Below are 15,311 nucleotides of genomic sequence, written 5' to 3' on the forward strand. Positions count from 1 at the left end.
GTTTGTCAACCTGGATAGCAATTTTTGGACCTCTGTGCTTTATATATTCAGTCTGTTCTGGTAAGGCTATTGAGCGGAAGAAGTGGGTCTGTCCCATGAAAGTGCATCACCTAATAAATTATTTCGTTAGTCTTTCAAGTGCTACATGACTGCCTTTTTGTTTTGATAGAATACAGGCTAACACGGCCATCTCTCTGTCACTTTAACAGGAGAGAATGAGAAAGACTTGTGAAGTTACACACTCTTTTTTTTTTTTGCAATATGTTTCTGAATTGGGGCATGTAACATATCACTGGACAGCTTGTAAATCCCTAAATGTGTATATTAGTGTGCATGTGTCTTTCCTATATTTGAAGTTAGAACTATGAAGTATCAACCTCTTTATTGACATAAGTGTTAGTGAAAAACACTAGTGGTACTTAAGGAACTTAATGGTCCAGTGTTCGAGATGATGATCTGTCAGTAGTCTTGTTTTTCTGGTAAACCTGGACTATGATTGGTCCTGTCAAGACACGTGGCCAGGTCCCCTGATGTTGGAACCCATTCTGAATGTAGTACTGTTCCATGAGAGCATGAAAGGGTTGAAGCCATACTCAAAGGATTCCTGCCTTGGGCAAAATCTATTTATAGGCAAGGAACCAAAAGATAGGGGAGTTATCAGTTGGGAGGTATCAAGACACTTGCTACTTCTCACCAGAATGACTGCTGAAAACATCTGAGATTCAATAGTGGGTAGACTCCAGTCCAAGGTAGGAGATTTCCTCAGTTTTGAGGAAAAAAATAATTCAAACTACTACTAGGGAAAGGAATTGCACATTACAAGTTTCTTATGGTACTATGCTTAGCTGGCCCGTTACTTACTTTAATCTAAAAAAAAAATACCCAAAGCAATCATGTAGTACCTTAAAGACTAACAATTTCATTTATTAGGGAATGAGCTTTCATGGGTAAAACCCACTTCATCAGATTTAGAGCAAAAATAAATCTTTAGTCCATAAGGTGCTACAGGACTGCTTGTTAGTTGTGTTTTTTTCTGTTTTTTGTTTTGTTTTTGTTTTTGTCTTTGGATTTTTGGTGAAACAATGACTAACATGGCTACCCCTCTGAAACTATTTACTTTGATCTGTCTGCCATCACTTGCAACCATTTAAATTATACTTTTTGTACTTAATAAAATCACTTCCGTTCGTTATTAAACTCAGGGGTAATCATTTACCAGGGAGAGGGCGCAACGGCTGTGCATCTCTCTTTCGTTGGTAAAGGGGATGAACTCATGAGTTTGCTTGGTGTAAAACTTTTATGTAGTGTAAGACAATTTTATTTGGATTTCTGATCCAAATGGTGCTGTGCACCTAGGTGCTGTGTTAAATCCCTGTCACTGAGCCTTCCCAGAGCTGGGCTGCTCTTAGTGTCTGTGTTGTTCTGCTGTGGGCTGCAACTTTAACTCTGTGCCATTGCTAGGGGAAACCAGGGCGGAGGTTCTGGCTCAGCACGACAGGTGATGGGGCACCCCAGAGGGTAGAGACAAAGGCTCAATAGTATGATCAGCTCATGAAATGACCATCTCAAGTGAATGTCTCTGACCCAGCCTGTCACAGGACCCATTTCATAATATGTTTACTACAGCCAGGATGTTAACCTAGGACAGGAGGAGGCCAGGATTCAGGTCCCTACTTCAGAGCAGGGACTGGAACCTGGGTTCCTGTGAGTGGCATAACCACAGGGCTAAATGCTATCAACACTTTACGTCATTTGATACCTAAATCCTCTTGTGAACATAGCCTGACAAGTCAAAACAGAACATCTTATTAATGACAAAGAGACCTGGTTTGATATTTCCCAAATATTCCTGTTTTGAACAAAATAATTTGCTGAATTTAATATGAATTCACTTTGGCTGCGTCTACACTAGCAACTTGGGCCTTTTCTGAGAGAATCTGCGGAGTTTCTACACACAAATTGCACTCTTTCAATCTGAAATCAAAAGAACGCATCACTTTTTCTGGTGGCCCTCTTCTTTTCCCAGATGAGGGAGAGTGCCTCTTTCCGAAAGATTCTTTTGAAAAAAAAAGTGTGTAGATGCCCCAGGGGCCCTTTTTCGAAAGAGCAGTCTTCATGGTGCCGGATTTTTCAATCCCCAGCCCGTTCTTTCAAAAGAGCGTTGGCTGTGTGGATGCTCCCTCGAAAGAGTGGATCAATTTTTTTTAATCTGCTTTTTTGTGTGTGGATGCACTCTTTCAAAAGAAGTTTTTTCTGAAGAGCTGTTCTGGAAGGACTTCTTCCAAAGGACCACTATAGACCACTATAGACCACTATAAAAAAGGGATCGATAATAAGACAAAAGATATCATACTTCCCCTATATAAAACTATGGTACGCCCACATCTCGAGTACTGCGTGCAGATGTGGTCTCCTCACCTCAAAAAAGATATATTGGCATTAGAAAAGGTTCATAAAAGGGCGACTAAGATGATTAGGGGCTTGGAAAGGGTCCCATATGGGGAGAGGCTAGAGAGACTGGGACTTTTCAGTTTGGAAAAAAGGCGATTGAGGGGCGATATGATAGAGGTATATAAAAATCATGAATGGTGTGGAGAAAGTGAATATAGAAAAATTATTTTCCTTTTCCCATAATACAAGAACTAGGGGACACCAAATGAAATTGATGGGTAGTAGGTTCAAAACTAATAAAAGGAAATTTTTCTTCACACAGCGCACAGTCAACCTGTGGAACTCCTTGCCCGAGGAGGCTGTGAAGGCCAGGACTCTATTAGGGTTTAAAAAAGAGCTTGATAAATTTTTGCAGGTCAGGTCCATAAATGGCTATTAGCCAGGGATAAAGTATGGTGCCCTAGCCTTCATAACAAGGGCAGGAGATGGATGGCAGGAGATAAATCACTTGTCTTCTGTTCTCCTTCTCTGGGGCACCTGGCATTGGCCACCGTCGGCAGATGGGATGCTGGGCTTGATGGACCTTTGGTCTGACCCAGTATGGCCATTCTTATGTTCTTATGTTCTTATAGTGTAAATGTAGCCTTTGTGTTTCAGTCCACCCAAACAAGCAGGATCATTTCACCCAGCTGTACTGAATACCCAGTTCCAGCTGCAGTTAGTGGGTGTCACAGATGGTTGGTGCTTCTGAAAAATTCAGGCCTGAAGTGTCACAGATTAGATACCTTCTCAAAGAGGCACTCCTTCTCCAGGACTCTTTTGTAGATTTTGGCTTTAATCTCCATGGAGTCACGCACTGCTATCTCACACAGGAGCTGAGCAAATAAACTCAAGGATGTTTGTGAGACACTCTGAAACTATAGTAACAAGCACTGTAGAGAAGCTCATGGGGAAATGGATAATTCCATATTCAACACAGGCTTTGTATGGCAAGTGGTAAACAAGACAAGACCACACACTGAATGATGAGAATAAGAATTGAATAATAAGAGCTGCTTCATTCACTAAATGCCATCCCATCAGAATGCAGAATGAAGCTGGGATCCTGAGGGATAGTGTGCAATTGTGTAATTATATGCTATAGGTGGGATTTTTTTAAAGCACCTAAGTGACTTGTGGCCTCTCTGTATGATAATGCATATATGGGGCAAAATTAAAGTTGCATGGGCAAACTTGTCAGTTGTCTTTGCAATTGTAATAATATTTTTAAAATAAGTTTTTTTGTCAAATGATAAGATTAACACAAAAATTCAAAAGGGGAAATGTAACATGTCCCGTGACGCCCAGCCCCTTGGTCTAGGGCGGGCGGCAACAAAAAAAAGGGGGTTAGGGCACCAGCCCGTACTCAGTTCGGGCAGTCAGCGGCTCACTGCTACCACCATACAGGCCCCCAGCCCTCCGTCTAGGGCGGGGCAGCAGTTCAGAAGAGTTGTATAGTTCTGGGCCCAGCCCTCAGTCCAGGGCAGGGCAGCAGTCCCACGTAATAATACAGTTCTGGGCCCGGCCCTCAGTCCAGGGCGGGGGCAGCAGTTCACAAGAGTTAAGCACCGGCCCAGCCCTCAGTTTGGGGCAGGGCAGCAACACAAGGGTTAAACACCGGCCCAGCCCTCAGTTTGGGGCGGGGCAGCAACACAAGGGTTAAACACCGGCCCAGCCCTCAGTTTGGGGCGGGGCAGCAACACAAGGGTTTACAGACAGGCTCAGCAGGGGCTGGCCCTGTCAAGGAGGGGGTAGGGGGTCGCAGGCCCTCCCACTCCACTGCAACCCAGCCCGGGGCCCTGGGGGTCACTCACATGCAACCCCGGCAGTGGGGATCCAGACCGCAACACACTGCCATTGGTTCGTGAGCGACGTTCCCCGGGCCACTTCCTACCTCACCCTCTGTTGGCGGCAGGTCCCAGTCCATCTGGTCGAGGGGTCCTCCTAGGTCGGTCTCCTCTGGGTCATGCACCTTTGGGGGCTCCGGCGAATCGTCCATAACAACGTCGTTAGGGTAGTCCGGCGGCGGCAATACAGGAGACGCAAGGCGGTCCTGGGTCTGAGTGCTGTAAGGATCCGCCGGGACTCTGGGGCAGCCCGCTCCCGGGGCCTCTTCCAAGGCGGGGGGTCTCCGCCGGCGAGAAGGTCCTGGTAGGTCCGGGAAGTCCGGGTAGTCTCCTTGGGGCATACGGACCCGGGATTGCTTGGAGCCTCTGGGGGCCTGCTCCTCTGGCCTGGCCGGGCGGCTGCAGGCCCTCTCCCTTTGGCCCCGAGGAGCTCGTGCAGGCACGTCCTCCCTGCCCGGAGGCCCAGCCCCGAATGGTTCCTGAGTCCCGCCTTTGGCTCTTCTAGCCCTTGGGCCCGCCCTCTGAGGGGCGGGCCTCTGGTCTCCTGGCTCCGGCCCCGCCCACCAGGGCCTCTGCATAGCCTCCCCTGCCTCCGGGTCTGCAGGAGGCCATACTGACTCACTACAGGAAATAAACGCCCTAAATACAAATCTTCCAATACAGGCATTTACAAGCTAATACTCGCATATTAGCATCCCCTTCAGATGTGTCAGGAAGGGCTACAGTGTTAGTGTAGCTGTGTTGGCCATAGACATTAGAGAGTCAAGATGAGATAATATCTGTTATTGGGCCAAGTTCTGTGGGTGAGAGAGACAAGCTTTTGAGCTACACTGAGCTCCTTTTCTTCAGGTCACCTGTTCTAATCTTCAGGTGATCTGAAGAAGCGTACTGAGTAGCTCAAAACTTGTCTCTCCCACTAACAGAATGTGGCCCAATAACACGCATCACCTCACACACCTTATCTCTTCAGGAAGCATTATAGGCATTAGAAAGATTTATCAGGGTGTTTCCTTTTGATTTATACTTGTTCTCTTTAGAGCATGACACGTGACGGTGTTTGACTATTTTAAAGAAAATACCCAAAGCCAGAAATATTAACGAATGACAACAAGTCTTCAAATCGCTACCTAAAAGTGCTAAATGAAGAGATCCATAGGGTTGTTCATGATAAAACAAAATGCAAATCTGAGCAAAGCCATCTGAGACATTCAGAGGAGAGGAAACAGAGAACTAGAGCTGAGTAGCAAAAGCACATTTTATGTTGTTATAGAAACAAACCAAGAGACAAACAGCCTCAATCTATACTTCCTGGTTTAGAACCTAAAAGCAAATATCGCTGAGTTTTGTGCTCTGCTGAGAGTTACAGAATTTGAGTGCTTTGTTCCACTGGAAGAGTACCAGAGAGAGAGATGACACACTCACTAGCATCACTCCCTTTTGAAAAACAGTCAGGGCTAAGAAAGGGTGTTTGCCCACTCTTAAGGGAATGGGGCACTGAGTCTGAGCTGGATCCAGGTACAAGTTTGATCTGAATCAGTACAAATAAGGACTGGGCTGTGAGACACAGATGAGGGTTTTGGGCTTCAGCAAACAGAGCTGAAGGAAAACCAGCTTTTCTCCCTCTGGGTCAGTTGATGATGGCCAGCTCTGAGGACCCCCTCAGAGGATGCCATGGTGTCTTATGGCACCAATCCAGCAAAGGAGTAGAATGAGCCAAAAGAAAAGTTGGACTTTGAAGAGGGACACAAGAAACTGGACCTCTCCTAAACCCCCCTACTCTTACATGGCTCTGATTGCTGAGGCTGCGTAAGGTGTCAGACCTGAGCCAGGGCTGCAACCCTATGGACCATGTGATAATGACACTCACTGGTGGCCTTTGGCCTGCCTGCCCTTCTAGCAAGTGGCACTGAACCTGATCACAGCCCAAGTAGGTTTGCCAGCTCTGAGAGGCAGAAAAGACAACCACTGCCCACCCTCCAGACATCTGCCTGACCCTTCTCTTCCCCTGCCAGGCATTCCCCCCACGAGCACCAGCCTCCTCTTCCCCTCCCAGATGCATCCAGATCACCCTCTCCATCAGTCTGACCCACTGGCCCACAGTCTCCCAGGAGACTCTGAATCCCCTCTCAAGTTAGGAGCCCTTTCCTCCTTCATGCCAGTCTCCGCTCCTTACCCATGCCTGGTGGCTAGTCTCTGGTCTTCTCAGCACTGGAAAGCAGAATGGAGAAGGAGCTGCCACACTGGCACGTGGAGGTCCTGGCCTGTAGACGAGAATGCTGATGTTGAGCCACCATTGCTCCCAGGTGCCATGTAACCTGGGTGTTATGGTTTAAATGGTGACTACAAGTAGCTCCTCTGTGTGTGCATAGCAGTGGATGACAGTTGCATTGTGCCTGCTCCCACCTCCACTTTTAACTTACATGTAACTTACAGGATGCAAATGAAAAAAAGTAATGCAACTGGCAACACAAAAGAAAAACTGTCCATGGGTGAAAAAACAGCTTGGTGGTTGGGGCCCACTGAGAACAGGAGTTCTGTGTCAGTAAGTGTGCTGCAGGCCTGCATATGTGAACGAAAGATTTGTCCCTTAAGGTCTCATCTGTGCTGTGCCAAACAGGGGCAAAGTGCCTCATCTATCCTCTTCTCCCACCACTATCTGTAAGCATCTACCCACACCAGTCCATATATGGAACTCCAGATCCCGAGCAGGCCCTGACCACCTCCAATCAAATCCCTCCTTAAGAGCCATATTTCTCACACAGCCCCAAGAGATTAGCTTTATTTCTTTCCAAAGAAAACAATATTGTTGCCTATTTAGCCTCAGTAGTTATCCAATGTTTGGGGCCTTGCTGGTTTGTTTCTCTTAGACAAATTGATGATGAATCAGGAATTTCTTTCATTAAGTCACATTCATTTACAAGAAAATTGCAGACAGTAAAAATAGAAGGCAATTTCCTGGGTCATGTATCCAAGCCCATTTCGTCAGCAAACATTGTGCCCGAAAGCAGCTCTTTCTCATCTTCTTCTTGGGCAAAAGTGGGAAATAATTATTGGTTGGGGGCCAAGCCAAGATTTTGGTAAGTGGTTAAGGGCCACACTTTTCTACAGAGGGGGCCCAGAGTCTGTTTCAGAGGCTGGGTGCATAAAGGATAGGGCACTGGAGTGCAAGATAGGGTGTGGGGTTTGAGAGAGAGATTTGGGTGAAGGAGGGGGTTGTGACCTGGGGCAGTGGTGTGAGAAGAGATATGGGTGCAGGGAAAGATTCTGGCCTGAGGGGAGGGGTGAAGGAGGGGATGCAGGCTCTGGATGGGAGTTGTGACCTGTGGAGGTGCAAAGGGTTGTGGTGGTGACCTAGGGCAGAAGGGGGTGGTGACCTAGGGTGGGAAGTTAGAGGGTGGGGGTGATAGAGGCAGGCTCTGGCCAAGCGGTACTTGCATAGATGTCTCCCGGCCAGCAGCCTTGCAGGACTGAGACAGGCTCCCAGCCTGCTGCAGCCACATACAGCTCAAAACTGGTGCCTGCCCCATGTGTCTCTCTGCTCCAGATCCTGGGGGGAGAAGAAGCTTTGTGTTGTACTCCACCCCCCCCCCCAGCAAAATCTCTCAACTCCTATTGGCTGGAAATTGGCCTATGGGAGCTGAGAGATTTTGCCAGGGCAGCACATAAAACCTCACCTTCCCCCAGGGTCTGGAGCAGCAAGCTACATGGAGGAGGAAGCTGCTTAAAGCAGAGTGGGGCTGCTCTGAAGTGGAGGGCTGCTCTGTTTGTCAGGGTCCCAGTGGAGCAGTCCATGGGGTGGATCTGGTGGCTTGGCAAGCCAGATCTGGTCCATGGGCTGTCACTTGCCCACCTCTGCTCTAGGGGCTACACTCACCAAATGCTTCTTCCGCATCCACACACACACCCAGAGAAACTTATAACTAATCAAAACCCTAGTCCCTGCATTTTTAACCGATCTGTCCCAGAACCACACTCTCTGCCAATCTGCACAATGGAGCTATTGATCAGCTTTGTAATTGCAGTTCATTGCCTTGGGCAGTAGCTTCTTTGGGTTTTAGCTTGCAGAACACAAAATGGCACGTATGACAGGTTTCCGAGGGGTAACCATGCAGTCTGTTTCAGCAAAAACAAGGAGTCTTGTGGTAGCTTAGGGCACGTAGCTACTCCTTCTATTTAACCTGAATTAGACAGCCACCTAGTTTAACAAAGTCCAGCATTTTAATGGAGTGGGCCATTCTGTTAATGAGTTAAAAGTTTGCATCTTACTGAAGAGGAATTTTCACAACACTCTTGAAAGAGAGGCTTCTGAACTCTCTTTTATATGCAAATTTGACACATTAACAGGTGGTTTGAACAGGGATAGGAATTTTCTGGGTCACTATAGGGGCATATTTGCATACTTGGCTTAATCTAATTCTTGACCTTCCTCCCCCACTTCTACCCCTCTCCTCTCTGATTTGCTCACCTTGATCATTTTTTTTTCTGATTTGTCCACCTTGATTACTATTTTTGGTTCTCTGTGCCTTAAATACTGAGTCTGTTCTGGTATGGCTATGGTCTGAAGAAGTGGGTCTGTCCCACGAAAGCTTATCACCTAATCAATTATTTTGTTAGTCTTTAAAGTGCTACTTGACTGCTTTTTTGTTTTAACCGATCTGTATACCAAAGAGGTGCTTGATGGCAAGTGTGGAAGTATAACATTGTATAAGTATAACGTTGTATAAGGGGATGTGCTGGATACATTGTATATGAGAGGGCATGCCAAAACATGTTACAAAGTATCTGGGGGAGCACACTTAGGGACAGTTAGCTTTTGAATGGAGAAGCAATTAAGATGGAGCCAGCACGTCTAAGAAGCAGGCATCAGAATGGAAGGTGTGAAGGGCAATTAGTTAAGTTAACTGGAAGCTGTTAAAGGAGATTGTTAAGGGTGGCAGGTAATTGAAGATACGTGACTGGTCTCAGGGATCTCGAAGGGTGGTGACTAAAATCTTTTCTTCTTTTGTCTGTAACTTCTCTGTAACTTGTTCTCCAAAAACAACTGTATAAATTAAGAGACACAAGCCCCACTCAGGGGGCTCACTTCTAAATGTATTAGCAGAGCGGCTTTGCTAATAAAACAGAGTGGTCTGATAAATTGTGAGTCTGAGTCAAACTTTGACACAAGTATTAAGACCTTCCAGCATATGCATACTCATGCATCATAAAGGGGCCTCCCCCTTTAACAGACAGTAGCTCTCTATTCTTCTTGATGCTCCCTTTTCATTCCTATGCCATTTTGAAGGCCGGGGAGCAGAGGGAAGAGGTGGAACCATTCCTTGCTTTGCTCTTGGCATCCCGGAACATAGAAATCCTTAAGGGGTCTATGGAATTCCCTTCATGAGTGCCACTAAGCAGCAGTGGGGGGCTAGGCTAATGGCAACATGCCTCCTATTAGCAATGTACTGCCTAGGGTGAGAAGACCAGAGAACAGCATGGCAGAGCAATTATTATCTCTGAGTTTCATCTTCCCTGGGTCCTCAGGGTTGAGACACAATGTGTTTTACCTATTACTCAGCTCTTCAAACCCCTCCTAGACTAGACAGGTCACATACTGAAGAAAGTGCAAAGCAATTACAAGCTCCTCTCTCGCAGGTTTCTCCATAAAATCAGGAGCTCAAAGGGTCTTCAAGTAGTATTGTTACCAGCAGTATCCTTCAGCAGCTTCTACCTTAGGAGTATTAAAGACACAGTCTCTAGTGAGTTAGAAGAAAATCCATAGAGTTAAACATCTATCTACTGTCCCAGAAAAGTGCTTCTATTTGGCTGGTTTTACCCTATATTTATTGCCCCTACCCCAAAATGTTAGTCCTTCCAGTAGAAGAGGTTTCTGAAAACCACACAGCTAAGGAGTTTGTGCACTAAATTTTTCACTCTACCAAATTAACTCTAAAAAAATTACCAAATTTACCAAAATTACCAATTTTCGCTTTCTGCCAAATCAACACTGCTCATCCTCTCTCTGCCAGCTGTAAGCAATCCAGTCCTGGCAAAGTCTTGATTGGAGTCATTCACAGTCAGAAAAACACTATTGCAAGAGCTATAGCAACAAACATTGCAATGCCACATAATACCTTTGTGAACCTATTGTATTACTCTTCGGAACGGTTTCTGCTTTATCGTGTTCCACTCCATGGAAAACGGATACCACAGCTCCAACAGGAACTAATTCTCCCCCACCCCAAACATCCCTTCTCCCCAAATAAAACGAGAATGTGGGGCAGTTCAGGTGCAGCAGTCAGCTTACAAACACCCCCTGAGAGGTACCAGCTCCTCCAGGATCTTACTTATACTGGCTCAATCCAGGTTTTCAGATACCAAACAGACAAAGAGGCTTTGGCATACAAACATTGCATTTAAATGGACTCAGACCCTTCTTTCTGATCCAGCAAATGGACAGGACTTTCTCTCCAAGAGAGACCCCCAACCATCATGGAAGGGTTGGAATGAATTTGCCCTACTAGTGCCCTATATGATTGAGGGGTGACTGCTGGTATGTATAGCTTATGGTTAAACCTCTTTAGTGTCCCCCCACCCCACCTGGAACACTTTTACGCTAAGAATGAATGTGTGTGTTTAGAAAGAGCTATGTGGACTGGTAACTGCTGGCATACAATGTTCATAACCTTGGAAAACAGAGGCAGTAACCTTAAGTCAGACTGCATTGCGGAGAACTGTGCTACCTTAAAACCTCCACTCAAGAGGGAGAGAGACACACATGTCCACCCAAAGGATGTGGAAACTAGGAACTGGAAAATTCAAGGTGGGGGCACCAAAGAGGAAATATCAGTCCAGATACTCTGCACTATGACATGCACCTCTCACTGTTCTCACACTTCTAAAAATTAAGGCACCCATATATCTGTGCACAGGGGACACAACACAGGAAGATCCAGAATAAAGCACTTATTTTTCAAACATACAGGTTAGCAAGGGGAGTCAGTATAAAGGGATTTTTTTTCTGTTATTTTTAGCTTCTGGTTAATAAATTATAACTTGCTATATTTAGGTTACTTGAATGGAGACAGCACCAGGCTTTGCTAGAGGAAAGTAAGTAGGGATGGGGGCAGGGGATGCGGGAGAAGTGGGAAATGGAGGACAGAGCTAGTGCCTAGAGCATGAGGGGCAGTTTTTTCTTTCTGAAAAAAAAGTTGAATTATTAGTTTTTATTGAAGTTTTTGAGTTTCCTTAAAAAATTATTTGGGTTCTTGTTCAACAGCTTTGGCTTGAAAATTTTGGTGGAAGGTGGACATTTTCCCCTAAACTTTGTCAAAAAGATATTTTCCACTGAAAAATATACCTTGACTCGAGCGTTTTGGCGAGCTGTGTTGGTGTCAAAGTTTAGCTTCCATTATAAATGTAATAAAGGACAAACCCTTTGTCACAGTGTAAATTCCAGTTTAGCCATTAATTTCTGTAGAACTGTTTTACATTCATACCAATGTATCTGAGGGCCTGATCTGGAGCTCATTTATGCAGGTTTAAAACCCTCATTACTACCTGATGCAATTACCCCTGAGGTACAATGGCATGCTTACTGTCAGAGGCGAATCACCGAGTGTTCAGATTTTTCTTTTAATTGTAAGAGCATAACTCTGCCCTCAAGATGCCTGAAGGCAGTGCTCATAAAAATCTTGAGGGGAACTGTGTGTCTGAGCCAAACTATGCCTTGGCTTAGTTTTAATTTGAATGTATCAAGACCAGTAAAGTAAATATTCCTCCGGTGTGAAACCAGAGCAGGGATGTTGAAGACAGAGCTGCAAAAAATATTTCAGTCTGCAGGACTTTATGTAAACCCCCTCTTTCTGCTTTGATTCAGGGAAGTTTTCACTCATTTTGAATGAAAGTAGAATCTAGATGCCCATCGTTTAATATTATTAACAGTAAGCCCTAGATCACTAGCTGTGTTTTATTTTTGACACCAAATGCAATACAGAAAATTTGACTCTGCCCCAGAGACCATAAAGAAAATTATTTTGGTCACGATGCACTACCACACCAGAGGAAAAAACAGGACCATACCAGAGGATTGGGGCCTTTTAACATGAGAACAAATTTATTACACCAGTATAAGCAAAATCAGACCAGACACACAATAAACAAGATTTGCCTCCATGTAAGAACTAGTGAGAGATCAGAATTAGTCCCAGTTTGCATCTCTCCCTCCTTAAATCAATTACCTATTCAACCACAATGATAAATATTTTCATAGCAGTAATGGAAGCACTAAACACAATACTACAATGTGATTATGAAAAGTTTTTTTCATTCAATGGACTCTTCACAGATAAAACCGGTGGGTCGGAGTGGTGGTCAGCTTTGTCAGGTCCCTGCGCAATGTGCGGGAGGGATCTGCTCAGTGTCCCTAGAAGGGGTGGGGTCTCAGTTAGAAGGGGCAGGGCTGGAGGAGCCAGCCCTCAGCACTACCTGGACTGCAGCATGCATCACCCCACAACCCTCAGGGCTGCCTAGAGAGTGCCATGAAGCACTCTAGCGGTGATTGAAAGGGCCTAGGGCGTCTGGCTGCTGGTGCCACGATCACAGGTTCCTGGCCCTTTTGTATCACTGGACCCTGGGTAATCTCTCTGTCTCTGACACACAAACACACACACACATACACACACGGTGCGGGGGAGGGAGGGCAGAGAGAGAGAGCGAGACAGCTGGATATAACCAGCAATTGAAATAAAGCGTTTGTCACCTCACTGGTTTTATTTCTGCTGCATAGTGAAATATGTCAATGAATTGCAAGATAAATGATTAATTTTGACATTTATTTGAGGAAGCATATTTCAAAACCATCAGCAAGGTAGTGAAGTGTCAGCAGCTTTGAAGTTCAGCATTTATATGCTTTGATCAGCTTTCCATGACTCACAAGCTGGCCTGACCACCTTCTTGCTCTGCTAAGCCTACCTAAAGAGGCTGTAATTAAGATCTGACCATCCCCAACTAGCGGGTTAGATCACCACAACTAATACCAGGCCTCATGAAGTGGTTGATGAGGAACATCATCTTCATGTCCTGTCCTAAACTCTGTGCAGACAACTGCTGAACAGCACAAGTAAAGGCATGTTTCACAGCACAGGGGTGAGCAAAGCAATTCTATTTACAGATGGATGGATGGAGAGTGAGAGAACACCAAATTTAGCTTTCATACAGGTGTCCTCATGCACACCGTCCCCCACCTCCTGCAGAAGTCATAAGGGCTTGTCTGCACCTATCTGAGAACAGAATATGGCCTAATGTTTGTACATTCACTTTGTGAGCCTTATGGAGCTGTTTAAATGGAGGTTGCTGTCATGTGCACTATGATCATGCCTAATAAGCATATAGTAGGGTCCCGATCCTGCATGGCCCTGGGCTTCCTCCCTTCTACTGTGCCAGGCTGTTGTCTTTCATCTTAAATAAGAGCAAGTGCAAATGCAAGTAAAATTAACTACGAGACTTATTTCTCCATATTGGATTGAAGTGTCATAGTCCTTTATGCTCAAAAGAGAAGATTAAAAAGGCAGGTCTGCTGGAAGTGGACTCTGCAATACTCATCATTAGGAGCAGACTATAAATTTGTATACTCCAGCATGGCCTGTAGGTGCGAATCCTACTAGCGAGTTACTTTATGCTATTCTACGGTAGTAAGCAGCAGAACTATGAAAGGGTTCAAATCACAGCAGAGGCAATCCGATCCCATATTCAAAAGAATTCACCACTTTCATACTGATAACTAACATATTGCAAAGAAATGTTTGTGCCACTGAAAAAGCTGCCCTTCAGAGTGAGCTGTGGAACTTACAGGTTACTTTAGGTAGATGAGCCCCTCCATAACATAAAAAGACATCTATATCTGTTCAGTAAGTGCGTGCAAAGGACAAGTTCTCTCACCAAATCAGACTCCAGGTACTGCACACAAGAGATAATAAGGGCTAGAGTAGTAGAACCAGAGCTTTTTCTTAAACAATCCTTTTTGAGAATGGGAAATGACAGGAAGACAAGAAAATTGAATGCAGCTACTGGTTTTTGTCAGATTTAAAATTGTAGGCTCGTGGTGTTCCAGTGACTGATAGTCAGAAAGAGCTTCCTGATTAAGTGCTTTTTGCAAGACTATAAAGCTATTTTGAACTCTCCTCCAGCACTTAGTAGCGTCAAAATGCGTATTTCATCTCTGAAATGTTTGAATTACTTTCATGCATCTACCAGAAGTGGTAGATCAAAGCAGTTATCGATATTATTGCTGAGGACCTAGATTAAGCTGTGTTTTCTGCCTGCATGTCCCTCTTGTTATAGTTTTCAGAGAGAAAACGGATGGGCCTAGTCCTGAAATTTAAACTCATGGGCATGGCTTTTAGTCAGATGAGACTACTCAGGCGAGCTAGTATGAAAAGATCAGGCCTTACGTTTTTATGATTCTGCGGCAGAAGAGAGAAAAAAATACACTGACAATCTTTGCTGTGAAAATATCATAATTTGAACTGATTATAATTATACAATATGAATAGATTACTATTCCGAGTCAGTCAGTGTTGTAATTTTGGCTGAAACCCATAAGAGAAACCCAAACAACAAAACACACGGACAATTCACTTTGCTGTACTTTTCTATTGGTTGTCATCATGGCAGGTGTGTGAACATGAGGTGACGCCACACAAAGCCTAGCTATTTCACTGGTTACATTCCAGTCGATTCCAGCCCCTGAAAGGAACGTATGGTGAAGCATTCATTTTTGTGTACTGCATATAAAAACATAAAGGAACACCTGCACCAGCCCATCTTGACAGTTAAACACAGTCCAACAGAAACACCAAGTTCAGTAATGAAACAACCCTACTCTGCAAAAGGAGCCAGCTCACAGCACTGGAATCCTAGTTCATCTCCCATAACCCTCCACTTTCCCACCCACGTAAAATTCCATGCCACCACTTGAACCCATTCCTGCCTAGACAAATGGGTGATACACTGTGTTTTAAATATCCACGAAGCCAGGCTGTTTTGGACCAGCTG

This window comes from Carettochelys insculpta, chromosome 5, assembly GCF_033958435.1.
Source record: "Carettochelys insculpta isolate YL-2023 chromosome 5, ASM3395843v1, whole genome shotgun sequence".
In the NCBI taxonomy this organism is placed as follows: Eukaryota; Metazoa; Chordata; order Testudines; family Carettochelyidae; genus Carettochelys; species Carettochelys insculpta.